Here is a 26923-nt window from a genome sequence, read left to right as displayed (position 1 = left end):
GGAATAGCCAGATTCAGGGATTCGGGACAGCTGGTTTACCGGCCGTGCTGTGGTGTGGCCCCCCCGGGGTCCCCTCTGCCGTTGGCAGTCGTGGTGGTTCTGCACCGGTGGGGCGTCTTGCCGTCGGAGTTAAACACAACTGAGCCAATCAATACGCTTATTGTTCTGGGGCCCAAGTGTCTCCAACTCATAACATTGCTTTCGCTTCTCCTAATAAACGAGGGTGTTATGAGTTTGCACGGCCCTGCCCGGGCAGGATGCCCCCCGCACTGCGGGAAGACGGAGGAAATAAGAGCCACGTTCTGGGAGCACTCCCTTGACGTGCCTTTTCATTCCGCCAGTCACACCCCAGCAGCGCCACGAATATCACGCGCTTCTGTGAAGCTCCATAACCCAGCCGATAAACGGCAGGAGGCGCCTCCCCTCAGCCCTTCTCGCTTAGGATCTTCTCGAACACGTTTCTCCCCCAACTCTTCGCGCCGCGAATCCGCTGAAGCACAAACCTTTAAGAATCTGAAACTCACCGGGAGCCGTCCTTCACTGGCGGCCCAGCAACCGCTGGCTCTGGCGGTTTCCACTCGGCCAGTTTAATCTGGACGTGAACGCAGATGTTTGCTGCCACCGCCACTAAAATGAAACCTTAAACCTCTCCAAACAGACTTGGAGAGCCCGCCCGCGGAGCGCGTTCACGCCGCTGGCTCGCTTCGTGTTTTTCCTGCCCGGCAGCTGGGCGCAGGGGAGGCCACGAGGCCGCTCACCTCGTTTCATCGGAAAGGAAAGCCCCTTCTCCCACAGTCTCGTCTGGGACCAAAACCCAGCCCGAGGGGGCATGTGCTCCCGTCAAATAATAACCAGATCACAGGACGCAGGCAGTCTTAACGTGGTCGTTCGCTGGCGGGGAAAACAGACTCTTGCAAAAAAGAGAAACATTCAGAAGTGACGATCAGTCTGCGGGCTCATCACCTCTGCTCCGTGAGCCCTGAAGGGGTGCTAGCCGCCTGGCACCCCTCATCACAGGAGGGAAGCATTCCGGGCTCTGGGAAGAAAGTGGTCACCGAAGCCTGTGTTTCGGGCGGGAAGAAAAAGGGTGTCCATGGAGCTGATGAGGAATAAGAAGATGTGGTTGTCGCTGTCTTTCCTTTTTTCTTCTTTTTAAACTTTTTATTTCCACCCCTTGCCAACACCCCACTTAGCCTGAGGTCAGACAGAATTCTGCGTGGCAACCGAGCAAAACAGGCTTTCTGGACGGCAGACGACAGTCAGCAGACTGTGCTCAGGCTTTTACGGAAGTGCGAGGTGGTCTCAACTCTGCAGCGAGAGCAGGGAGGCGCAGCAACGACCCCGGCGGGAGCAAGGAGGGTGGCCGGTGTGTGCACTGTTACAGGCCGGGACGAGACAGGGACTGTTTTGCAAAGCAGGTGCTCGTCAAGTATTTTATGGATGAATGGATGAATAAGTAAATAAAGGCAGTGTGGTTCCACATTTATTTTTATTGTTTTCTTCCCTCGGCTCGTACATGTCTGTGTTACTTTTCTTACTGGTGGCTCAGCCCCACCACTGTCTTCCTCTTCTAAGCCGGGGCACTCCATTCCTGCATCCGTTCCCAAGGCCACCATCCGGGATGCCCGGTGCATCCTCCACAAGCTTCCCTCTCCCAGTTCAACCCAGCCACGCTTGTCTAGGATCTTAGCCTTATTCTAAGTTTCTCACTCCTATAAAACTCGCGGTTCAGTCTATTTCCTCCACAAATCCAAACCCCCGCTCACGCACACGCTAGAAGATTGTATCTACAATGAGGATATTTATAGATACTCACACTTACATAACTTATATACTTTCATATTTATGTAATATATAGTATGTTTATATTATATTATATATTGTATATAAATACATTTTATATATAAATATGTTATATTACATGTATAATTAAATACATAATAAATTGTATAAATATATAAATTATATAAATATAAGGTAATATATAAATTACAACATATAATGTATTATTTACAATATAACTATGTAAATATAAGATAATAAAATGATAAAAATTAAAACATAAATGTTAAATTATATCTATAGCTATATTACATGTAATATATATTTTATATATAAATATATAGATAATATCTATTTTAAACATATGTTATATAATCTGTATAATATATAATAAAATAGATATTATCTAAATAAATATATATCTATAGGTATATTATATGTAATATATATGTTATATTATATGTAATACATTATATATAATATAGCTATAGATGTAATTTTTAACATATATATTTTAATTTAAAAACTTTTTTTAACATTTTATTTAATTTTTTAGGAGAGACAGAAAGAGACACAGCATGAGCAGTGGAGGGGCAGAGACAGAGGGAGACACAGAATCCAAAGCAGGCTCCAAGCTCTGAGCTGTCAGCACAGAGCCCAATATGGGTCTTGAACCCATGCACACGAGATCATGACCTGAGCCAAAGTTGGACGCTCAACCGGCCCAGCCACCCAGGTGCCCTTATATTTTAATTTTTATATTTATCATTTATATTTATTATCTTGTATTTATGTATTTAAAATATAGATATGTAAAATATAATCATTTTTGTTTCATCAGAGTCCCCGCTCCCCCCACCAGTTTCTAATCCAGAGAATTTTTCCCTAGATTCTGCTTCTTGGAGATAAATCTTGAGCAGTTTCTAAGAGAGTTGGAATTTGTATTGATTAAGGGAAGCCCATGCTGGTGGTGGGCACGACAGGATAATCAGTGGAGATATCCATGAATAAGAGGCTAAATGTATTTAGCTGCAAGTAACCAACCCAGCATTCAGCAAACAGGTCCTCTAGCCATAGGGATACTTGGTAATTTTTCACTAAGGGGTCTAGAGGTGAACTCAGGATTGGTTCAGAATGCTGGAGACGTCAGCAAGGTCCAAGACTCTTTCTTTTTGTTGTTGTTTTTAAGTTTATTTATTTAGTAATCTCTACACCCAACATGGGGTTTAAACTCACGACCCTGACATCAAGAGTTGTGTTCTCTTCCGACTTAGCCAGCCAGGCACCCGGTTCTAAGGCTTTTTTTTTTTGTACTCCCGTTTTCCATCATGGGCATATTGGTTTACTCAGAAGATGTGTACCTCATAGGATCAGGATGGCTGCCACAGCTCCAGGCTTCAAGTCCTCATATCTCAATCTTAGGCATCAAGTTCCACAGGGCACGGTGTCTGCTGGGAGAAGAGAGAACCCACCCCCCCCCACACACAAAGTATAAGAGATCCTCTCATATTATACTTTCTTTTATTGCCAAAGAGTATTTCTCAGAGGACCTTTCTGTTGTCTCAGTGGCCAGAACTGGAATCCACACCCCACCCCAGACCAAACTACTGGCCTAGGTGAAGGAGATCACGTGATTGTTTTAGAATAATGATGACAGATCCCCTGTAGGCATCCAGCGGTATCAGAAACAAAGTGGGGAGTGCACACTTTTGAGGTCTCACCTGATGCGCCAGACGGCCTGAAGGGTTTCAAAACTGAAGCTTCAGTAACTGAGATTTAATGCCACAGTTAACAACATGGCTCTCTTCCGGTACCCGCCGGGTCGTCCTAATCACATCAGAGTCTCCGTTTGCTACTCCTGAGTCTCTAACATCAGCCTGACCTTTATTACCCTCCCTTACCCACGGAGAGGAAGCAGGATTCAGACTTCAAGTCTTAGGTGGACATTAGCATCTAAATACCACGGTTTGCTGTGTATGATGCATAACTGCCTTCCTCTTACAGCAAGTGATCATGGTTTCCCATTTGCAATGAAGACGTCCTTTCCGTATGAAATATATGTGTTTAGGTTCAATAAACGTGTCTGAGGATAATTTTAAGTAGCACTGCTATGATTATATGTTGCATTACGGCAAATGTTCCATCACAGTAAATAAGGCAAAAGTCATCAATGTGGCACAAAATGCTGAAAATCAGGGAAGATCTGCCATCGTCGGGCAGAGTGTGAGAGGGAGCACAGGAGCGGAAGGCTCTTGGAGCACCGTGGGATTTACTCAAGAAAACCAAAACCAAGGGGCGTCCAGCTTAACTTCCCAGGCAACATCAGCGGGAATCCGAGGTCCTTGCCAGGACTGTGTTTGCGCCCACACCACCCTGTTACCTCAAAAACAGCCACAACAAAGTCTCCTGTCACGATGAATTTCATTAAAGAACATTTACTACTCCATGGGGAAACCCTGTTTCCGAAAACAAGCTGATGATTAACAATATATCGATTTCTTGACTTGAACTTCAGCGCTAACATACCAGAGGAGTCCACGAGCTTGTGGGTGTCTGTGTGTGTGTGTGTGGGGGGGTGGGTGGACACATCTAAGTACGAAACCACAGTTTACTAAAGTCACGGGGAGTAGAGCGATACTTCATACCATCCGAAACTTTCCGTTTTGACCTAAACATTTCATACGCGCTTGTTATCATGAAAAGTATCAATTCTCTTCGCTCCATATTACAACAGCGTTCCCCGGAGCGTGGGGACTCCCCACGGGTGGGATGCTGTGTGACTTCACGCGATCCCCACACGGGACTCTGGAACTTAGAATCACATGGTGAGAAATCTGATTTCCTTTTCAATTCTCTTTCAATCCCTTCCATTACAACAAGGGGGGGAAAATGTCATTTTGAGGACAGAACCCTTTACATTTGCTAATACCCACTTTAACCTGGAGAGAGACCCGGCCTTGAGCCCAAAACCTTTTGCAGGAGTCAGAATCTAACTAGAAAAGTGCGTGTTTACAGCAGATAGCTTTTGTTTTACTAGTTATCGGAGTCCCCACCAAAAGTACCATAATAATAGAGATTTTTAATTCCTCATGCGAGGAAGGCCGGGGGCGGGGGGGTGCAGGGCCACTCCGGGCTTTTTCAGCAGCTAGAAAATGTCAGAGACCTTGGGCTGTGTGTATGTCTCTGCATTTCCACTGGCCTTTCCTGACCTACTGCGTAATGAGTGACTTCAAGCACAAAACCCTCAGACATTAGCCTTGTGAGCATGATGAGTCAGGTGGTTAAGGTCACCCCTGGAAAGACACGTTTATCTGGGAGCTCTCCTTGCTGGCTCTGAGCCCCCTGTCTCGGGGCCCAGGACTGTATCTCATGCTGACCTTGGTCCCATCACAGGCAAAGCGGGGAGTGGAGTCAATATGGCTCAGACTGACCAAGATTCTGCGATCCAGGCAGGGTCAAGGCTTCCTCGTGACCCCCGGGGCCGACAGAGCTGTGTTTATCTTGCCCATTGTCCTGTCCCCACAAAAAACACACTGACTCCGTCCCAGAGAGCACAGAACCTCTTCTGTCCCCAGAGCCCTCCTGGGCACCGCACTCTGGACCTGTCGTTGCCGTTAGTATGGAAAGTGCAGCATAAACGAAGGCATCCCCAGGACAAAACACAGGGCTGGCTCCTGACCCAGGACAGGCTGGGCACAGCTTGAGAGCCAGGACAGACAATTTCTCACTGCTCCCGGCCCAACACTCCTGTAAAAGAGGAGGAGTTTTTCTGAAGAACTGACCGGTGTGGGCGGGCCTGAGCGTGACTGAGTGTAGGTGGCCCTCAGCATGGAGTCTCACGTCTTTGTTTTTCAAAGTAAACTCCAGTAAGGACTCTCAAGTCCACCTAAACCTGTTCCGCGCTGGATAATTTAGGGGAAGTTTTTTTTTAAGATTGTTACAATTTGAATCACAAAATTTCAAAAAGAAACGTGACTTTACTGCGCATCACAATGGCTAAGATCACTCTAATGAGGCTGAACAGCATTGGAGAACAGCCCTTTTAATGATGAGGTAATGATGGTAATGAATCCTCATTATCCTTTTGGGTCAGTAGAAATGGGGGCTTGTTTTCATGTGTATTTTCCCTTAAGGTATAACATGCCCGTTTTTTACTCAGTTGGTACCATTCACTCGGATTGGCTTACCAGGCGTTTTGTTGAACTTCATAACATGACTCCATGAATTCTCAGGAATTTAATATTGGAGGCACCGTAACTGATAGGCCGATGACATCCTGAGCAACAGACAGGCGATTATATTTTAAGAAAAACATAGCCAGCTCGCAGGCTGCCACTAGTGAGCTCCAGTTATGCCCCAAGCTTTGTGCTGAAACTCGCGGCCATGACAGCAATCACGAGAGGGGCTCCACTTGACAGATGGGATCTCAAAGGACATTGAGGGGGGGCTTCTGTAGAGCTTTTCCTCCCTTGAATAAAAAAAGAAAAGGAAGCAAAAATTTTTTTTTAAAAAGGGAACAAAACAAAAACCATCTGCCTGTCTTTGAATGGAAATAAGGTAAGGATATGATTGATACCAGGAGCTCTGGCAGCCATCTTGTGACCATGAGGACAGGAGCCTCAGGATTAAGCGATATGCAGTGTGTACAGCAGAATGATAGAGCGAGCCGGGGTCCTTGGAGACCAGGGAGAATTGCTGAACCAAAGCTGAAACTGCCCATCTTCAGGCTTTTGGGTGTTTTAAACCTTTTTTGTTTATTTTTTAAGGAAAATATTTTGTTCTGTTATTTTAGAAAGATAGAGCATATAAGCAGTGGGGAGGGGCAGAAGGAGAGGAAGAGAGAGAATCCAAGCTGGCTTCACATTTAATGCAAAGCCCGTCGTGGGGCTTGATCCCATGACCCTGTGATCATGACCTGAGCCGAAATCAAGAGTCGAACGCTCAACCGACTGAGCTACCCAGGTGCCCCTAAACCTTTTTTGTTTAAAACCTGGTTGAGTAATCTGTTACTGTTACAAGGCAGCATCAGAAGATTCACAAAGGAGCTGATCTAAGTGTGAAATTCCAAAATCTTTGATTTATGTGAGGAAGATAATCAAAGGGCTGGAGGCAACTTTTCCTGAGACCCTAAAAATGCAAAATATAGAACACTGTCCATGTCAGGTAAGCATGAAACCAGCCCAGGACAACAGTATCGTCTTTCCCAGAATGAGTTCCAAATGCTGTCTCCCCCCTGCGCGCCTTGGTGAGTGCTACTGGGTGTTCTCATGACACGAGTGGATGCATACCCCGGATGCTCTTACTCACGTTTCAGAACTCTCACCTGGATCTGTAGAGGGGTCGCTCCGTGAAGACAGACTGATGGCCGCAGACAAAACCAGCGATGTGAGGGACTCAGTGGGTGCAGGGGTCTGGCTGACCTCTTCCTGCCTCGTGTGGCGGGTGCCCAGACCCTATACCACCAACTGTTGGAAGTTCCTATGAAATATACACACGTGGGCACAAATAAATGGAAAAATGCCCCATGCTCATAGGTGGAGTTCACAGACAAGTTCCTATCGTTATAATGCCCACATTACACCAAAGCTCTCTATAGATTCAATGCAATCCCTTCCAAAAGTCCAATGATATTTTCCACAAAAATAGTAAAAACAGTCCTACCATTTGTACGGAACCACAAAGGGCTCCGAATGGGCTGGTTACTCTTGAGAAAGAACAAAGCTAGAGGCATCACACCTGATTTCAAAATATATCACAAAACGATAGTAATTAAGCCAGTACGCCACTGGTATAAAAACAGAAATATAGACCAAAAGGACAGTATTGAGAGTCCCAGAAATAGACTCAAGCATATGTGGTCAAGTAATACTTGACAAGGGATCCAAGAATACTCAATGGCGGAAAGAGAGTCTTCAATAAAGGGTGTTGGGAAACTCGACATTCATATACAAAAGGATGAAACTGGAACACTTACACACCCACAAAATCAACACAAAATGGATTAAAGACTTGAGTGTAAGACTTGAAACCATAAAAGTCCTAGAACACAGCATAGGGAAAAAGCTTCTGGATTTTTTCTATATGAAACCAAAAGCACATGGAACAAAAGCAAAACTCAGGAAGTAAGGCCATATTGGACTGAAAGCTTCTGCACGGCAAAAGAAACAATCAAAAATGAAAAAGCAAACTAAGAAATGGAGAATATATTGGCAAACCATATATCTGATTACAGGTAAGGGATTAATATCCAACATATATAAGGAACTCATACAAGTCAATAGCCAAATCACTATCACCACCATCATCATCATCCAAGTTCAAAATGGCTAAAGGGTATGAGTAGACATTTTTCAAAGAAGACATACCAATGGCCAAGTACATGAAAAGATACTCAAAATCAATAATCACCAGGCAAATGCAAGTCAAACCACATGAGATATTATCTCACGCCTATTGGAACGTTTATTATCAAAAAGACAGATTACAAATGCTGGTGAGGATGTGGAGAAGAAGTAACCCTGATGTTCTGTGGGTGGGAATAAAAACTGTGACAGCCACTAGTCAAAATAGTATGGAGGGTCTCAAAAAATTAAAAATAGTATTTCTGTATATATATCTAAAGGAAATGAAATCACTATCAAAGGGATATCTGCTCTCTCATATTCGCTGCAGCATTATTCCCAATAGTCAAGGCATTGAGGCAACCTAATTGTCTACTAACAGATGAAAAGATAAAAAAAAAAATATATGGCAGGTAGTCCAACGTCAGCACAGGTCATGATCTCGAGGTCTGTTGGTTCAAGACCCGCATCAGGCTCCGTGCTGACAGCTCAGAGCTTGGAGCCTGCTTCGAATACAAACGTACATTTCTTTCCGGTTCACAAATCTCCATCCCTTCTCAGAACCAGTTTGACACAAAGCGCAGGCGTTTCCCGAGTGGGAGCCCCCCCCGCCCCCAGCTGAGTCTCCCCCTGCAGCCACGGGGGGGCGGACGCCCCCCCTCAGACTGCCACGCCCCTTCCTTCACCGCCGGATCAGAGTCGCGATTTCGTTAAACAGAGTCGCGATTTCGTTAAACAATCGCTGCAGGACAGGCCGGGAGGGCACGATGTGGGGCGCTTCAATGGGCTGGATTGTAGACGCCTTTACCCCAGCGGCCACTACGAAAAGGGCTGGAAAACGCCGCCCGACCATCTCGCAGCCGAGCGGCGGAGAGGTGCCTCCACGGGGGTCTCGGATGCGTGCGTTTCCTCCGGCCGCCGCGGGGGGTTAAAAATAACTCACTTCTTCCCCGCGATGAGCAGCCAGCCAGCCCCCCGCCAGGAGGCAGCCTCGTGGCCGCGCTCGGGGAAGCGCGTGCACATGATCAGTCCGACGAGGCGCCAATGAATCCGGAGCCGCCCCCAGACCCGGCGGAGCCCACCCCCCCGGAAGGAGCGCTCGGAGCCCTTCCTCCTCGGGCTCCGGAGGTCGCGCTAACCGCGCCGCAACCCGCCGTGCTGGTGGATGAGCGCTTATCTGAGCCGGACAGTGGTGCGAGCCTGCGGTTTCGGGACCGCGTGAAACACCACCGCGCCCCCGGCCCCCCCGCCGACCCCAGTGCGTCTTCCCCCGCCTCCTCGTGGGGGTGGGATTGGTGGGGTTGGCACCCGCTTTCAGGCAGAGCTGACCGGGGAGTGGGGGGGAAAGCGTCTCCACGCCAGGCAACTTGAGGTTTCCTCTGATTTGCATCCGTGAGAACAGCCCCAGCCCTCCCTCCGGCCGAAGCACTTCGTGGATGGCACCGGGGTGGCGCGGAGCCACCCGTGGGCTTCGGCACAGCCGTGCAGCCTCGCTCTCCATTTAGCATCTTGCTCCGGTCAGTGCAATGGTCGGTAATGACCTGGGAGTCTGCGGGCTTCAGTGCTGACCAGGGATGTCTGAGGAAGGTTGGGCGAGTTACACCTGCTGGGTCTCCCCACTCACCACGGAAACGCCAACTGCAGTCCGACCTTCCCCAGGGGCCCTGGAAACGTCACAGGACGTGTGTGTGCAATGCACTTTAAAAATTCCAAGTAGCTGCAAGATTTGAACGGACACTTCCTGCGGACCTGGGGTTGTGAGGCCCGCCCACCCAGGGAGGGCAGAGGCCAAACTCAGCCCTGTTGTGACCTCTTGGGGCCAGGGACAGCCGGGGACGGCCGGGAACAGCTGGGGACAGCCTAGAACAGAGAAGAAAACGCAGCTCACAATTCTGACATCATGATGCTGTTCCTAACACACATCTCTTCACATCTCCCTGCAAATCCACGCGTATCTGACACATTGAACATAAATGTGGAGCCTGTGACAGAACACAACTTCTCTCCCGGCCCCGTGAAACGCATTGACGGGGATAACTTCCTTCCCACTCCGGCACCGAAGGCCCAGCAGCCCTCCATGGCCTTTACGTTCACAATTACAGCGAAGACCCAACTTGGGTTCATTTAGATGCTGACCGTCGTTTCCGTGCAACTTAAACTTCAGGGGAAGAAGGCAGAGTCCGTTGCAGCTTAATTTCCCACCGGTTACACTAGAAACAGGACAGAAGACAAGAACAAAACAAACAAAAGCAAATAGCAGAGAACTCTGGGCACTGAACACATGTCACTGTTCACCCCATCACTGCAGCGCCCCGCCAGCCCCTCGCCCGGGGAGTCACAGCCTTGTCCGGGACAGCAACTCACAAACAGCCGTGGTCCCTGGGCCTCCGGCCTCTCCAGCCTCCTCCAGCCCCGGTAGAACGCTTTCCTGCAGTGACCTGCGTTTGGCAGCCTGGGGAAACGATGAAACCACAATGCAGGGAGTTCGGTCCAAGGGAAGACGGGAGATGGGAAGAACCGGGGGGGGGGGGGGGGTCAGTCCCCTTCCTGCCTCTCCCCCCACGGGCCACTCTGAGCCATGGCTTCCCCTGGCATCCCCTCCGGGAGGCCCTGCCCGCCGGGGGAGCACAACAGAGCAGCTCACGTGCCTCCTGCTGCTGGCGGGGGCCCTGCACGGGCATCAGGGAGCAGGACTGGGTGTGTGGCACACAGCACAGCACCTGGTGCTCAGGCCAGGACCAAGGGGAGGAGCACGAGGCAAATGTAATGCTGCAAAATGTAAAAGGAACAAAAAAAAAAAAAAACACCTTGCAATTGAGATAAGTAATGTTTTAAGGCGATATTTTTTAATGGCAATGGTTTTTAATCACCAAAATTGGCCCAAACATATCTAGGAGGGACAAAGTATCAAAGAGTTAAACAAAGGCAGAGAGGGACCTTGCCCCTGCCCCATCCGCCCCCACCCACCCCACCCTCCCCCAGGTCATACTCGTCCCCACACAAGCCCAAACACAGCAGGTTGGGGCTGAGCTGGAGTCCGTAGGACACACACACACGCACACGCACGCACCCAGCACGCACTCCCACATGCAAACCCATCTGTGAGTCCGATTCCGCTCAGGAAGAAGAATGTGAACTTTCCGTTAGAGCAAATAATGGGTTTGCACAGTTAATCAGTCTGAATATTATTCCATTATGCACTCATAATTAGACCTGGCTACTGATCTAATTACCCAGGTCTCAGATCTCACCTTGAGCTGTGGAAGCCATTCTGCCATTCCCAGCGTGCTGTGACACTCTTCCTGGCACTGAGGAGAAAGCCACTAGAGCTGGGAGACCTGAATCAGCCTAAAAGACCCGAGGGGGACCTGCAGGTCGCAGGGAGCCCTTACTTTCTATCAAACCCTAAGTAATCACAGTACGTCGTCACATGCTGAGCATTGGCCAAAATTAGAAATAGTGGGTTGATTCCCTGAAAAACGGAAAAGCTTATTTGTCGTTCAAAGATAGGGAGTTATTTACAGTATTAAATTCATCATCTTTTTGTATGCTGTGGTTTTAAATTTTTTTAGTGTTTATTTATTTTTGAGATAGAGAGACAGAGACAGAGCGTGGTCAGGGGAGGAGCAGAGAGGGAGGGAGACACAGAATCCGAAGCAGCTCCAGGCTCCGAGCTGTCAGCACAGAGCCCGACGCGGGGCTCGAACTCACAGACCGCGAGATCATGACCTGAGCCGAAGGCGGACGGTTAACCGACTGAGCCACCCAGGCGCCCCAGAAGAGACTTTCTTAAATGCAAATACTTGTCACCATACATGTTAACATGCCGTGTTCTTTTTCAGCATCAATTTTTTTTTAGTGATCTTGTTTCCTGCTTACGGTGAGCACTGTGGGATCATGCTTGCATTTTGTGTTTTAAAAACTACGTACAGGTAGTTGTACTGTTTATTGAAACATTCTTCCAACACCACAACTCCTGATGACTAACAAAGTAGTTTCTGATCACTGAGTGTCAGGAGACTGCGTGGCAGGGTGGAGGGAGCGAGGGGTTTCTGCTCGATGCCTGAGCTGTCATGAATAAGGGAAATGAGTGGGGAAGCAGCAAAGTGGGGATTTTAACAGCATCATCTGCGATGCCTTTTCTAAATTTACGCCCAGTGAAATTTACCCCTTTCAGTGCATCGTTCTGTGAGGTGTGACAACTGCATTGTCTTAGAGGACCACTACCCACAATCCAGCATGAGAACGTCTGTCCGCCTGAGTACTGGCACACAGATGCTAATGTTAACGTCCCCAAAGTGGAAACAACCCAACAGGCGGATGGACAAAAACTGCTATGTTCACATAACAGACGACCACACAGCAACTGATAGAAGCACACTGTTCACGTGCACAATGTGTGTGAATCTCAGGCTCGTTAATTACACCGGATGAGAACAATTAAAAAATATATATTTTATTCTATCATTCAGTTTATATAATATTCGAGACAAATCATATCCAGTGTTTGCTTGGGGATGGGGTATGAGAAGGATAAGTTGCATGATGAAACATTTGAGGGTGCTGGGATGGATATGTTCATTTTTGTGCACTGTATCGAAGGTTTTGCGGATGCATATGTACACCAAAACCTCAGATCTTACGCTGAAAAATATGCAACTTACTGTGTGGCAATCATACCTCAGTAAAGCAGTCAAAGCAAGAGAATGAGGGAAGGGACCATAACAACAAACAATATAGAGACACAACCAAAAAGCTGTCTTAGAATAGTGCACCCAAAAACAGCAGAAAATAATTTTATTTTCTTTTTTTTTTTTTTTTTTTTTTTTTTTTTAAATTTTTTTTTTCAACATTTTTTATTTATTTTTGGGACAGAGAGAGACAGAGCATGAACGGGGGAGGGGCAGAGAGAGAGGGAGACACAGAATCGGAAACAGGCTCCAGGCTCCGAGCCATCGGCCCAGAGCCTGACGCGGGGCTCGAACTCACGGACCGCGAGATCGTGACCTGGCTGAAGTCGGACGCTTAACCGACTGCGCCACCCAGGCGCCCCAATTTTATTTTCAAAAGCACATGGGATAGTTGTCAATTTCTATCATTATCTTGACCACGTGACAAATGTAGACGTAGATTACTGAAGTCACGTAAAGTGTGTTCTCTCACTATGATAGAATGAACTAACATCAATAATAGAGTCACATGTGAATAATCCTCAAATACAGAATTATTTATTAATTAGTTAATTATTAACTAATATTAATTATTAATTATTTCAATTAAAAATTTTTAATGTTTTTATTTATTTTTGAAGGACAGAGAGAGACAGAGCATGAGCGGGAAAGGAACAGAGAGAGAGGGAGACACAGAATCCCAAGCAGGCTCCAGGCTCCGAGCTGTCGACACAGAGCCCGACATGGGGCTCGAACCCACGAACCACGAGATCATGACCTGAGCCGAAGTCGGACGCTTAACCGACTGAGCCACCCAGGCGCCCCTCGAATACAGAACTTAAACAGTAAACTTCTAATTGGCTGATGGCTTAAAGAGTAAGTCTCAGAGAAAATTAGAAACTATTTTCTTAATATTTTTAGTTGAATCTGCCTTTTTAAGATAATCTGATGATCTCTGGCTTTTATTTTGGGAGCTTAGAGTGTCTACATGAATTTCAACAATAGCCAAATTATGGAAAGGGCCCAGATGTCCATCAACTGATGAATGGATAAGAAGATGTGGTTTATACATACAATGGAATACTACCTGGCAATGAGAAAGAATTAAATATGGCCTTTTGTAGCAATGTGGATGGACCTGGAAGGTATTGTGCTGAGTGAAATTAGTCAGCCAGAGAAAGACAGATACCGTATGTTTTCACTCATATGTGCATCTTGAGAAACTTAACAGAAGACCATGGGGGAGGAGAAGGGAAAAAAATTTTTTACAGGGGGTGGGGAGGCAAACCACAAGAGACTCTTAAATACAGAGAGCAAACTGCGGGTGGATGGGGGGTGGCAGGGGAGAGGGGAAAATGGGTGACGGGCATTGAGGAGGGCACTTGTGGGGATGAGCACTGGGTGTTGTATGTAAGCGACGAACCATGGGAATCTACCCCCAAAACCAAGAGCACACGGTCTGCGCTGTATGTTAGCCAACTTGACGATAAATTATATATTTTAAAAAGTGACTCATGATATGGTTGATTGAAACTACCGTCTTGCAATTTGGTTTCTCTTTGGCCCATCTGTCTCCCCCTCTTCCCTCTATTTCTGCTTTTAAAAACTGTAATTTTTATGATTCAGCTTAATCTCTTCTGGGGGAAGACTTATTAGCTATACCTCCATGTTTCTTATTTTAGTTTGAGTTTTAGGGTTTAGAGTACGCATGTCTAACTGAACACTGTTGGCATCCAAATGACATTATACTAATTCACACCTGATATAAGAATATTAAACTGGTATGTTTCCTTTTCTTCTTTTCATTCTTGTTTTTATTGTTGCAACACATTTACGTCTGCACCTGCCATGAACCCCAGATGATGTCTTATCACTACAGTTGCTCTAAACAGTTGATCTTTTTTCAACTATTTAAGTAGTAAAACCAATGTCTTTACATTTCCTTATGAAAGCGTGATTCCTGATGGTCTTAATCTCTTTGGGCAACTGCAGGTTTCCACCTGGTGTCTTTGTCCTCTGCTTGTAAGACTTTGTGGGGTTTTTTGTGGCATATTTCTGGTGAAGCAAATTTTCACCTTTGCCCTGGAAGATGTTTTCATTGTGAAAAAAATTCTAGGTTGACAGTTGTTTTTTGCTTCCTTTCCCTGCCTTAAAGATGCTGTTCCACTCTTTTAGCCCCTCTTCTGTCCAGCAAAAAATCTGCTGTGACTTCTGTGTCCTTCCGCATGAAAAGCATCCTTTTGGTTTAGGATTTCTCTTCATCAGAAAGCTCATTCTTTTCAGCAATTTGATTATGACCTGTCTTAGTCTAGTTTCTTCAGGATTTCTCTTGCACGGGCCCATTGAACCCTTCAGTTCTATAGGTTATGGGGCTGTTTTGTTCTTTCTTTTCTTTTCTTTTTTTTTCTCTTCTAAAATCAGATTTGTAAATACTAACTAACTACTTTGGGCTATAATTTCTACAACTTTTTTTTTTAAAAAGTTAGAAACTTAGAAACTATTTTCCTAATTTCCTATTTTCCTAATATTTTTAGTTGAATCTGCCTTTTTAAGATTATCTGATGATCTCTGGCTTTTATTTTGGGAGCTTAGAGTGTCTACATGAATTTCAACAATAGCCAAATTATGGCTATTGGAATATAGGGAATATATTCCAATATATTGGAATAAGGGAATATATTCCCTTTTGGGGGCCCCTCGATGGCTCAGTTGGTTAAGTGACCTGATTTTGGCTCAGGTCATGATCTCACAGTTCATGAGTTCGAGCCCCAAGTCGCGCTCTGTGCTGACAGCTTGGAGCCTGGATCCCGCTGCAGATTCTGTGTCTCCCTCTCTCTCTGCCCCTCCCCTGCTCTCACTCTGTCTCTCTCTCTCTCTCTCAAAATAAATAAAACATTTTTAAAATATTCCCTTTTCTCTCTCCTTTGTTGTAGGGCCTCCAATTATATGTATGCTTGGCCTTTTGAGAATTTCTCGCTGTTAACTAATGCTCTATATTGTTTTCAGATTTCTTCACTCTTAGAGTTCCATTTTTGAACAGTTTGTATTGATATAGCTTCACTTTCATTAATCTTGTATTCTCCCTCAACATCTATGTCAAACCCTGCCTGATGTATTTTTCATCTCAGATACTGTTATTTTCATACCTCAGATGTGATCTGAAAAACAAAAGTAATTTTACTTAATATGTTCAATTTTTCTTATAGTTTCTTAGTTGTATGTAATAAAGTTACAATAATTGTTTTACTATCTCTGTCTACTAATTCTGTCATTTTGAGTCTATTTTAAATTATTGATTTTTTTCATTTCTTCAAATTTACATTCTATTATCCTGTTTCTTGGCTAGACCTGAAATTCTTAGGATGTATTTTTAATCATTTTATTATTTTCACATCTTTTGTGCTGACAACTCAGTCAATTTACCAAGAATCACTTCAAAAGTCACCAGGTCCGCTCCAATCACATCAGAATGCCAGACGGTACTCGGTTGGAAATAATAATGTCTATCGCAAATGCTCTGTGAAGTCCTCTTGGAATAATAACACAGCGTCTCCAATTATTTTGGATTGCCCGCTCTGTTAGTGAAAAAGTTGTGTAGCGTTCCCGAGATAGTGATGATAGTTATTAGTACTATCCACTCTTCCCTGGGGAGAAACATGATGAAATGCTAATTCCCGACACCCTCTGTTTATGCAGCAACACGTGATTACTCCTGCCCTATGAATCGTGAGCAGGTGGTATGTGTGTCGTAAGGTGGGGGGGGGGGGCCATGGCAGGAAGGTAGCAGACATAACCGTCCACGGCATGTGGTTAACCACCACCACCACCCAACCTACCACGGGTTTCATATCCCACAACCTGCCCCTTTGGGACGGCATGGATTTCTTCTTGTTCTGTTAACCCAGCAGTCATGCTCCCCACTTAGGACCTTTGAACTCTTTCTTCCTTCTCTCCAGAGCAGTCCTTTCATCCAGACATCCCCTGGCTTATCAGTTCACTTCTTCGAGGTCCATGCTCAAATGTCAGTTTATCAGTGAGGTTTCCCGATCATTCCCTCTTCAGTGATTGTGTCTTCACTGCAAGGAACCTTCCCTGTACCGTCCTCTCCTTTGTTTCCCTTCATATTTAGCCGCACCTGACCTAAAACACTTACTTGTTAATTGTTGAAATGGTTTTCCTCCCCGACATGTGTGCACACACATAACTATATAAACTCCTGAGGGAAGGATCTTTCCCAACATGTCCTGATTCCTGGGAAAAGGACCGTCACGTGGTAGGGACTCAATACCTGGTTGTGGTAAGAAGGAAGGAGAGCATAAATTAATGAACATCTAATACAGAGACTCAACTCACGCCCCAGTGACTGAGCCGACCTCCCTTCCTCTCCCTCTGCTGCCTCCAGAAAAGACACGAACATCGTATTTATCACCTCCTTGGACTATCAGTTGCCTTTCTAAGAACACTTCTCCCCAGAAAGCTGAATGAAAGTAAGGGGGCTGCAGGCTCCGTGAGAAGCTGGGGGTACGGGGTTACCACAGCAATGGATTCCCTACAAGCAATTTCAACAGCAAACTGTCGGTTTTGCCGCCCGTCTTCGGTCAGCCTGCAGTGTCTTGACCCATCTTATACCATTTTTAACATACAGACACTGTCCTTGGTGATGTCAGTTCAGGGCTCTTACTCTGCTGCACAAAGGAAGTTGTGTGTGAGCTGTGCCCAGGGTCACCTTTTTCGGCAGACCCAGTAGTATTTTGTGGCTGGACTCTTGCCAAACGGTGAGGACACTGGGGTTATGAATAACACCACCTTGAAATGTATATATATATATGTATATGTAATATATCTGCATCAATCAGTAGGTCAATTTTTGGATACAGACACACAGATCTAGACATACATGACATATAGGGAGATACAGACGATTTATAGATTCACATGCTGATGCCGATGTAGATATTACCAGGTCATTCTTTCCACAGCATTTTGATTTTGATGGATTTGATAAAGAGAATAATTTATTGAGAAAGACTACGTACTTCCTTTTCAAAGGTTGTCAGAAGTAACAGAACTACACGGGCAGAAGCCCCCAGGTCTAACCACGTGTGCCCCTCCCAGCACTACCCCTCATAAAATAAATCTGGGCTTGGGGTGGCCCCGGGGCACTTGTCTCGATCAGGAAACACGGAGAAGATTCTGGAGGGCAACGGCTGTGGTCTAGTTGCTGCGGTAAAAAGGCATCAAGACGTACAGCCCCTGTCACTCTGTCCCTTCCTCAGATTCTCATCCACCAGGGGTGAGTGTGGGTGGAAAGACACGGAGGCCTGGCCCCCACTCGGTTTCTTGGAAGGAGGTAGGTGTCCAATCAAGTTCTCATCCACGGCTTGAAAGGACAGCTCCCTTTCTGTGCATTATTTTATCGCTCCCTAGGTAACCCTGTTCAAAGTACTCTCATCTGGCCTACTTATAAAAAATTAGATGTCCTTCAAATTGCTTTTAATCTGTAGAATTACTCTCCACCCTTTAAATTCCCTTAAATTGATCTGTTGAAGAATCTGAACTTCGTGACCTATGATATTTCCCAGACCTGCAGTCTGCCTTTTCTCTTTTTTTATATTTCCCGAAGCCTGGCACCTGGGTAAGACTCGGGTTTCCTGTATTTGGAATAAGTATAGTTCGTGTTTAGCAAATTCAAGGTGCAAGTTTACATGCTTTTTAATCTTAGCAACCAATGATGCTTAATGGCTAAATTTATTCACTCATAGCAAGCTATGAGATGGGTATGTAATATATATGTGCTAATATACAATAATCAATATGGCATAAGAGCGTATTTATAGGTTTGCAAATAAAATATAGAGTATATAAATAGGATATGCTACTTAGCATAACTATATATTGATATATAATCTATCTTATATTATTTTATATCATATTATATAAATGTGTTACCTGTTATATATTATGTTAAAATTAAATATAACATAGAACAATGGGGCATCTGGGTGGCTCGGTCGGTTGAGCATCCAGTTGAGCTCAGGTGACACATGATCTCGCGGTTCGTGAATTTGAGCCTCGCGTCAGGTTCACTGCCGTCAGTGCAGAGCCGAATTCAGATCCTCTGTCTCCCTCTCTCTCTCTCTCTCTGCCCCTCCCCTGCTCTCCCTCTCCAAAATAAACATTTTTTAAAAATGAAACATAACAAGATGATTTCAGCAAGTGTCACATGATGAGAAGGAAATAAAGCCAGATGACAGAATAACGTGACCGGTGGTAGTCAGTGGTGCTACCTGGGAAGGCCTTAGGGTTCGTGGCATCTGGCTTGAGGACTCAATGGCATTGTGGACCAGCACTGCAAAGCTCAGGAAGAAGCTGCTCCAGGCAAATAAAACGGCAAACAAAGAGGTTCCAGGTGTTGGCATGTCCCCAAATAAAGCACGGAAAACAGACACTGCTGAAAGAGGCCAGTGTAGTTAAAACACAGCAAGAAAGCAAGACAGAATTTCACAGTAGGTGACATTTTGTCTGGCCGCGGGGTGATGGCCTCGCAGGTCACACCCGCTGTATTTCAAACACCGTAAATGCCTCAAGCCACAGAGTCAGCCTGAAATGAAGCCTGCCCTACCGGGGCACACTCAGATTTAAAGATGTTCCTACTGCAACATGCCTTCCAGTGTTCCAGTAGATTCCCCGCATTGCACACATGAAATCTGTATAACTTTCCACCGTCGTTTAAAATACTGCTCTTTTGCAGAAAAGAGAGTGCGTACTATTTTATCCGGGGCTGATCTTACAGGGGAAGTAGTTTGCTGAGTTTAAGAACCATTGATGCTACGTCTACAGAGAGAATCAAGAGTAGAATTATTAGCGGAGAGGAGGGAAAAAAAACCGTCCCCGTTACAAGAAAATTCCAGATGAATTTGCCCACGTGTTTCCTGCTCTTGGAGTCTTCAGCGTAGTCCTAGCATCCTGCACGTAAAATGCAAAGACGCCTTCCACATATTTGTGTATTGCTAAAGATGCTATTCATTCCTGAAAAGAAAAGAAGAGAAAAGGAAAGAAAAGAAAGAAAAGAAAGAAGAGAAAAGAGAAGGAAAGAAAGAAAAGAAGAGAAAAGAAAAGGAAAGAAAGAAGAGAAAAGAAAAGGAAGAAAAGAAAAGAAAGAAAAGAAAGGAAAGGAAAGAAAGAAAAGGAAAGAAAAGGAAAGGAAGGAAAAGAAAAGGAAGGAAGAAAAGAAAAAGGAAGGAAGAAAAGAAAAGAAAGGGAAGAAAGAAAAGAAAATAAAGTAAAGAAAGAAAAGAAGAGAAAAGAGAAAAAAGGAAAGAAAAGAAAGGAAAGGAAGAAAAGAAAGGAAAGAAAAGAAAAGAAAAGAAAAGAAAAGAAAGGAAAGGAAGGGAAAAAAGCAAAGAAAAGAAAAAAGAAAAGAAATAGGAAAGAAAAGAAAAAGGAAAGAAAAGAAGAGAAAAGGAATAAAAGAAAAAAAAGGAAAGAAAGAAGAGAAAAGAAAAGGAAGAAAAGAAAAGAAAAGAAAGAAAAAAGAAAGGAAAAGAAAGGAAAGAAAAGAAAGAGAAGAGGAAAGAAAAGAAAGAGAAAAAAGAAAAACATCAAGGGGTTTCCATTTCCACCTTTTCTCAAAATTTGTGCAGCTATGAGTTTAAACTCTAGTCCTTTCTATGGCCATGGCCTCTCCACCCATATATTTTGAATGTATTTCCAAAGCATCTCTTTCTACAGCAGTATCTCTGAGCCATGGGATCTGAGCTCATCCACTCCCACCTTTTGGGCTCTGAGGTCTTACAGGGGATCTGGACCCCCACCATGAGGCCTCACGAGGTCACAGGCTTGCTGTCCTCTCGAGGGAGCTGAAGCCCCTGCCTCAGTCCCGGCCACTCGGCCCTGTAGAAAAGACAGGGAACTGACTTACACATTTTCCAATCAGTAATTTGACAGCTCAGACACTGAAACGGTGGATTAATTCAGGGAAAATGAGCTATGACCCCAGGGAACCACGGGCAAGGACTCTCATGCGTTCTTTTCCTCGCGCCTCGGTTTACGCATCACGGGATGCAGTGCCTGTTGGTTTCCAAGGGACTTGTTGGGAAAAGAGAAGAATACGAGACACAGACACAACTCTGCTGCCTAACTGGATCACGTGGAACCATTACAGCAGGTCAGCATTTACCGACTTTCCGTTGGACTGTTACTCAAGCTAGATTGGAGACCAGTTCAACGCCACCCTCCTTTCCCACCGAGCTTTCATTTGTTCTCCAGTCCTGTGGCTCCTTTCCTCGCTGGGAATGGATCAGGCATTAGCAGCAGACAAGGTGGGGGTGCCAGGACCACAGGGTCCCTTCCCGAGGCGTCCGTGCAAGCCGTGCACTGCCGGCTCTTCCAGAGTCGTGGTCACACTCGGCCTCACACCTGCGATCACACACCTGTGATGCAGGCACGAGCACTCTGCATCAGCCACGTGTCCCTCCCCAACCCCCCACGGTCCCCATTCTTGGGGAGGTGGCTGTGTGACTCAGCCCCTGCTCTGCTGAGACGATGCGATCAGAGAAACAGAGTCATGGGATGCCTTTTCCAGTTACTGAGACCTGAATGCAGAGAAATTGAAGCCATTTTCTGAAAAGAGCAGGTGGCATAACCCTGTTTCGATAAGCATACATATTCACTTCGTGTCACTTCGTGGCCCATCTGGGTGGGCAAAGGGCTATGCTTGCTTTTGGAAAAGCATGTGGGTCTCCTGGATTCATTCTCTAGACCAGAGTTTCTCAATCTCACACAATTGGCATTTGGGGCCATGAAATTATTATTTGCTTAATTTATTTTATTTTATTTGAGAGAGAGAGAGAGAGAGAGAAACAGAGAGAGAATGCCAAGCCCTGCCGATGCAGGGCTCGAACTCACAAACCACGAGATCATGACCTGAAGCCAAAACCAAGAGTCGGACGCTTAACCGACTGAGCCACCCAGGCGCCCCCAGAAAGTTACTTTACAATGTTTTTATTTATTTTTTTAAATTTCTGTTAGGAGGGGGCGGGGTGCGGGGAGAGAGGCTGGTCCGTATGAAGTGGGGTGTTAGCAGTCTTCCCGGAATCCAGATGCCCACAGTCCACGCCAGCTGCTCCCATGCCAGTCCTGACAATCTCAAATGTTTCCAGATACTCCCAAGTGTCCCCCTCCCCAGGGGTCACCCACCAGTTGTTCCAGTGACTTTGAAAGGGCCTTGGCTTGATCAGTGTCTATCTCCGTCAGGGTGGAACCCTAGTAGGACCACTGAACGCCGATCTCTGGGACTCAGGACCACGCCACCCATGACTGTACCTGGTCCCTGGTTCCCGACACATGGTAGCCCACGAACGAGAGAGAAAAGAACTTGTCAACTTCTTGCCTGTCAATGTGGTAAGGCTCAGGCTGGGGTGCAGAGTTCCCACCCGTGAACATATGGGGGGGGGGGCACTGAGCTCCTCTGAATAGCTCTGTCATGTGGGGTCACGGCACTGACTCAGATGACCTTCCCATACTCCTGCCGACCCCTGCTCCTTAGCGCCCTTCTGCTAGGAGATCCCAATGCCCCCCCTCAGAGCCCCCCGCGAAGCCAGGCTAGGCCAACGCTGCTCCAACAGCCCGTCTTAAGCAATGGCCGTTTTGCACCATAATCCTAACCTGGAATCCTTATCTTGCTTAGAATTATTTATGCTATCCTTTCACAAATATTTTTTATTTAACAATTTTGCACAGATCTTCACATTTTTTGTTCTCTTTACACTTTGAGTTTCTACCTTCTGTCTTCACAACAGCTGCCTCTTGCATGTTAGAAACCAAAAAGTTTAGTACTTTTTGAAAATACCCACGCTTTTCTCCCTCCAGGCACAAACTGTAAGGTTTTCTTTTTTTCCAGACTCACGACTGCGATCATTTTACAGATGGATTTCTAAGTGCAGGGAAATAGAACCATCATGCTTTTCCTTTCCCCCCGGGATATTGACAACTTTGATCAGAATTTATTTCCTAGATGATTTCTCTTTCATGCACGTCAATGGTAATTTTCAAATTTAGTTCGGATAATAACATGTATCGATTATAAAGTGACTGCATAAATTCAGCCAGTTTAATTGGAATTTTATTCCCCTCCCATGAGGGTCCTTTGCTCTTTTCCCATAATTTTCCAACTGTCAGAGGACAAGATAAGCCTGCCAGGAGTTCACATACTTCTTCCACGCAGAAAGAAAAAAAAAAAAGTTGCTAAAAGATGAGCCTCATTAACAGTTACCGGTTAGATTAATTAGTGGTTTAAAAAGCCCCACTGAGGTCTTAGAACCAGAGTCCCTGGAAAGCAATCTTCTGTTTGCATATGAGAATTCCACTGGCTGTGATTATCCTGTGATCGCTCTGCAAGCATCCTGGGACCGCATGAAAATCGTGCCAGTTAACTATAAGTGAGGACACGAGGAACTGACAAGCAAGCAACGTGGTTCTGAGAAGCCGTACGCGTTCCTGAGTTTTCGTGTTAAGTCTGTTTCGCGTGACTTTTTGGAATTTCTATAGGAGACATTTAAAATTACATCCCTCTTGAACTTGAAGTTGCATAGACATGTTGAAAGAATTTTATGTGCTTCTGAGTTTGACACAGGGACAGATTTTAGACACAATCTGGTTACACACTGTGAAATCTGTGTCTCTAACCACGGTATATGTATTCTTTTCTTAGAACATCGATTCTGGGGGCGCCTGGCTGGCTCAGTCGGTTAAGCGTCCAACTCTTGACTCTGGCTTCAGGTCACGATCTCACAGTTCACTGCGCTGACAGTGTGGAGCCTGCTTGGGATTCTCTCTCTGTCTCTCTCTCTCTCTCTCTCTGTCTACCTTGCTCACGCTCGCTCGCCCTCTCCCTCTCTCTCTCCCTGAAAATAAATAAGATAAACATTAAAAAAACCAAATCCTTAAAAACAAAAAGAACATCAATTCTGTCCTTGATGTGACGGCCAATTGTGTTTATAATATAAGGATGAATTTTTCAAAATACCATTGTCCAAGGATAAGAGACTTTAAAGAGGAAAAGAAGGCAAGTCAGGCTTTTTTGGCTACTTTCTCTAAACCCTGGAGTGTAAAGCTTGCAGCAAACTGAATCAACATAGACTCCCTCTATGGCAAACTCCACCAAATAAACTATGTATGTAAACCGAACAGCTCTAAGGAAAGCTGAACACTTCTACCTTGATGCGTGAGTAAGAACGCCAAAGGCCGGGAGAACCCCATGTTCTCCGGGGGAAACAGTGCGCGTGGCCGCCTGAAGCACCCGGCAAAGATGCCCCAGGGGAGCCTGAAAGACGTGGTGGCCTTTTTTATAATCATTTGCTTACGTTTTACAAATGGTGAGAAATGTCAGCGTGGACGATCAGTACGGCAATCTGGAGCCTGTCGGTCATGCTTGTGCAAGTAGGTGAAAACCACATTTCCTGGTATCAGAAACACCTGCTTAGACAAAACGGGGAAAATCCAATCCTTCAGGCCTGGTCTAGCAGGAGCCTGGGCCTGGTGCAGATCTGCCCCCCAGAGAGCAGACGACACATGGACCTGTGACAGGCATGTCTCGAGGAGACATGACAGACTGGGGAAGAAGCAGCCAGAAGCTTCAGGAATCACCGGTCCTGGACGCGAGTGCTCCACTGACCTCCTGTGCAGGATGCAAAAGCCAAGAATGATCTCAACGGATCAGGGACAAAGGGACGCTGGGATCCCACCTGCCGGGGGGCTTGGAGAATGTCCTGGGCAGCCACCATCTCTCGAGACGATGGCTCGTTTGTCTGCTCTGTGAGGCTGCAAGGCAGAGACAAGCCAGCCACCAGCTGCCCGCCCTGGTCCGCAGGGCTGGAGGTCTCTCTCCTGGGTCACAGACGGCTGTCTTCCCACTGGGTCCTCACCTGGTGTCTCCTCTGTGCCTAAGTCCCCTTGGTGTCTGTGTGTCCAATGTCCTCTTCCTAGAAGGCCACCGGTCAGACTGAATTCATTCCCACCCCAAAGGCCTGATTTTTATTTGAGGCCCTGTCTCCACATACGTCACATCTGAGGAACGGGACGTTAGAGCCTCAACTGTGAGTTTTGGGGGAACACGATGAAACCCACGGAGGAGACGAGAACGAGGGTCACCTTGAGCAGGACCGCCGGGCAGGAAAGCCGAAGAATGAGGTGTGCGGATAGAAGCAGATGATGTCAGAGAGACTGGAGAATGCTGTGCTCCTGGCCTCGGACATGGAACAAGGGGCCAAGTGCAAGTGGTTTCGCAGCTGGGCAATGCAGGCGAACAGATTGCCCGTGGCGCCTCCGGAAGGAGTGCAGCCCTGCTCATAACCTTGATTTTACGCCAGTAGCTGCCATTTTGGACTTCCAAGCTCCAGAACTGGAAGAGGACAGAGTTTTGATGTTTTAAGCCCTTGAATCTGTGGCGATTTATTACAGCAGCAATAGAACACTAATGTGCGGGTCCAGTGCCCCCATCGCCAACAGCCACTAAGCAGATACGTCTGCAGAATTCTCTCCTCCAAACGCAGTGATTGGTCCAAAGGTGGGGACATGAGCCAATCAGCGTCCTTCCCCGGGCTGTTCTGTTTGGGGCCAAACTCCGGGCAGGTGCGGCTTTCCCTGTGCAGGTCTAGAATCGTCCAAAAGTGTATCTCCTATGGCTTAGGAAAAGCCCGTCTGCAGCCTAGAGTCAGAGCTGCTAGATGTGAGGAAAAGGAAGAGGACGAGGAGGAAGAAAAGGGTTCCAAGTGCTGCCCAAGCCCCGGGGTCCAGCTCTTCTCACACCCTGCCTGCCCTGCCTCTAGTGTGGTTAAATGAAGCTATGCCCCTTGTGCTGGTTTGGGCTGGATTTCCTTGAGTCCCGATCAGAGTCGGAACTAAACCGTGTTACAGTGACAGGTGGGGACACTGAGCATGTCCCCTCCCCAGCGTAAAGGTGACTAAGTCTCACTGTGGGACCCCGTGCCTCCTGCGGGGGGCTGCAGGTACCCTGACTGCTCCCCGCTGAGTATGCTGAGCGAAAGGCTGAAGTAAATGCCGGTGACACACGTGGCTGGGGAACTGAGGCCAGCGGCCAAGCTGTGGGCAGAGAAACGTCAGAGCTGGGAATGGAGACGGAAACCCCCGCCACGCAGAACCAGGAGCTCATGCGAGGGACAGAACGATTCGAGGCCAAGCTGCCTGACTTCACACCCCGTCTTCACACCTTTCGACAGAGGCGCTTGGGCAGAACGTTCCGGCTCGCCGCCCCCAGACCCCCATCTGTGAAACGGGGCTAGGAAAACACCTGTTGCCTGAGATCGGTGCGGCGGTTAAGGAATTTACACGAAGAGATCACACAGACAGAGGCACACGGCCAGCTCCTGGGGACGCCCAGCCTCTGTGACAAGTGTCCTCGCCTCCTGCCTTCTCACTTGACACACCGCCTCCAGAAGGCAGGTGGCCTATCCCTAGGGCCTCAGGCTGGGCCTGATCAGAAGTGAGGCTCCCCACTCCCTCCGTTCACAATCTGAGCCACTGCCAAGCCCAGGGATGATCGTTTCGGCCTCCCCCGCCTTCCCAGACAGCACCTTCCCCACGAGGAGCCGGAAGGCACTCTTCACATAAAGCCTTCCCCGTTTAATTCGCTCTGTGTTCGCACTGCGGGAGACCATATTCTGCCCTCCATCCGGCTTTTTCTCCTGCCTTGAAAATCGGATACTGTTCCCGAGGCGCTCCTCGTGTCTGTCATTATGCCCCCCGTGCTGGGGGATTCGCTGCTTCCAGACGCTTGATTTCCTGAGCCGACAGTGATTCCCAAAACTAGGGAGAAGGGAGCGCTTGCTTGCGACAGTGTTCGCGGAAGGCTGCTGCTTTTACTCCTAGCGTGTTTACAAGGCACCCCTCTTCCGTGGGTTCTCTGACACACTGGTTGTGGAGACGTCGTTGTAAAAGGGACCTGTGCTTGCTGCAAAGCGTTTCACGGCAAAGGCAGAGAACACCGCAAACTCAGAAACGCAGTAGTCGACCTGAGCCACCCTCCCCGCGTGGGGGACCACCCCTCTCTGACTTGATGTCCCGCGGTGAGATCTGGGTTACAGCCAAGGCTCTCAGTGCTCCTGGCGAGTT

General features: G+C 46.7%; 1 long non-coding RNA gene across 3 annotated transcripts in view; it reads right to left on the bottom strand.

Moving 5' to 3' along the window:
* LOC131489491 (uncharacterized) overlaps positions 1–26923 on the bottom strand; it is a 115849-nt gene that overhangs the window by 2475 nt on the left and 86451 nt on the right. For all 3 annotated transcript variants that reach the window (XR_009250596.1, XR_009250597.1, XR_009250598.1), the window contains exon 3: positions 10488–10575. This is a non-coding gene — a long non-coding RNA (uncharacterized LOC131489491). The remainder of the gene's footprint in view (positions 1–10487; positions 10576–26923) is intronic.

The sequence above is a fragment of the Neofelis nebulosa genome, chromosome 11, assembly GCF_028018385.1.
Source record: "Neofelis nebulosa isolate mNeoNeb1 chromosome 11, mNeoNeb1.pri, whole genome shotgun sequence".
In the NCBI taxonomy this organism is placed as follows: domain Eukaryota; kingdom Metazoa; phylum Chordata; class Mammalia; order Carnivora; family Felidae; genus Neofelis; species Neofelis nebulosa.
Note: the sequence above shows the minus strand (reverse complement) of the source record. Positions and strands in the feature narration are given on the sequence as shown.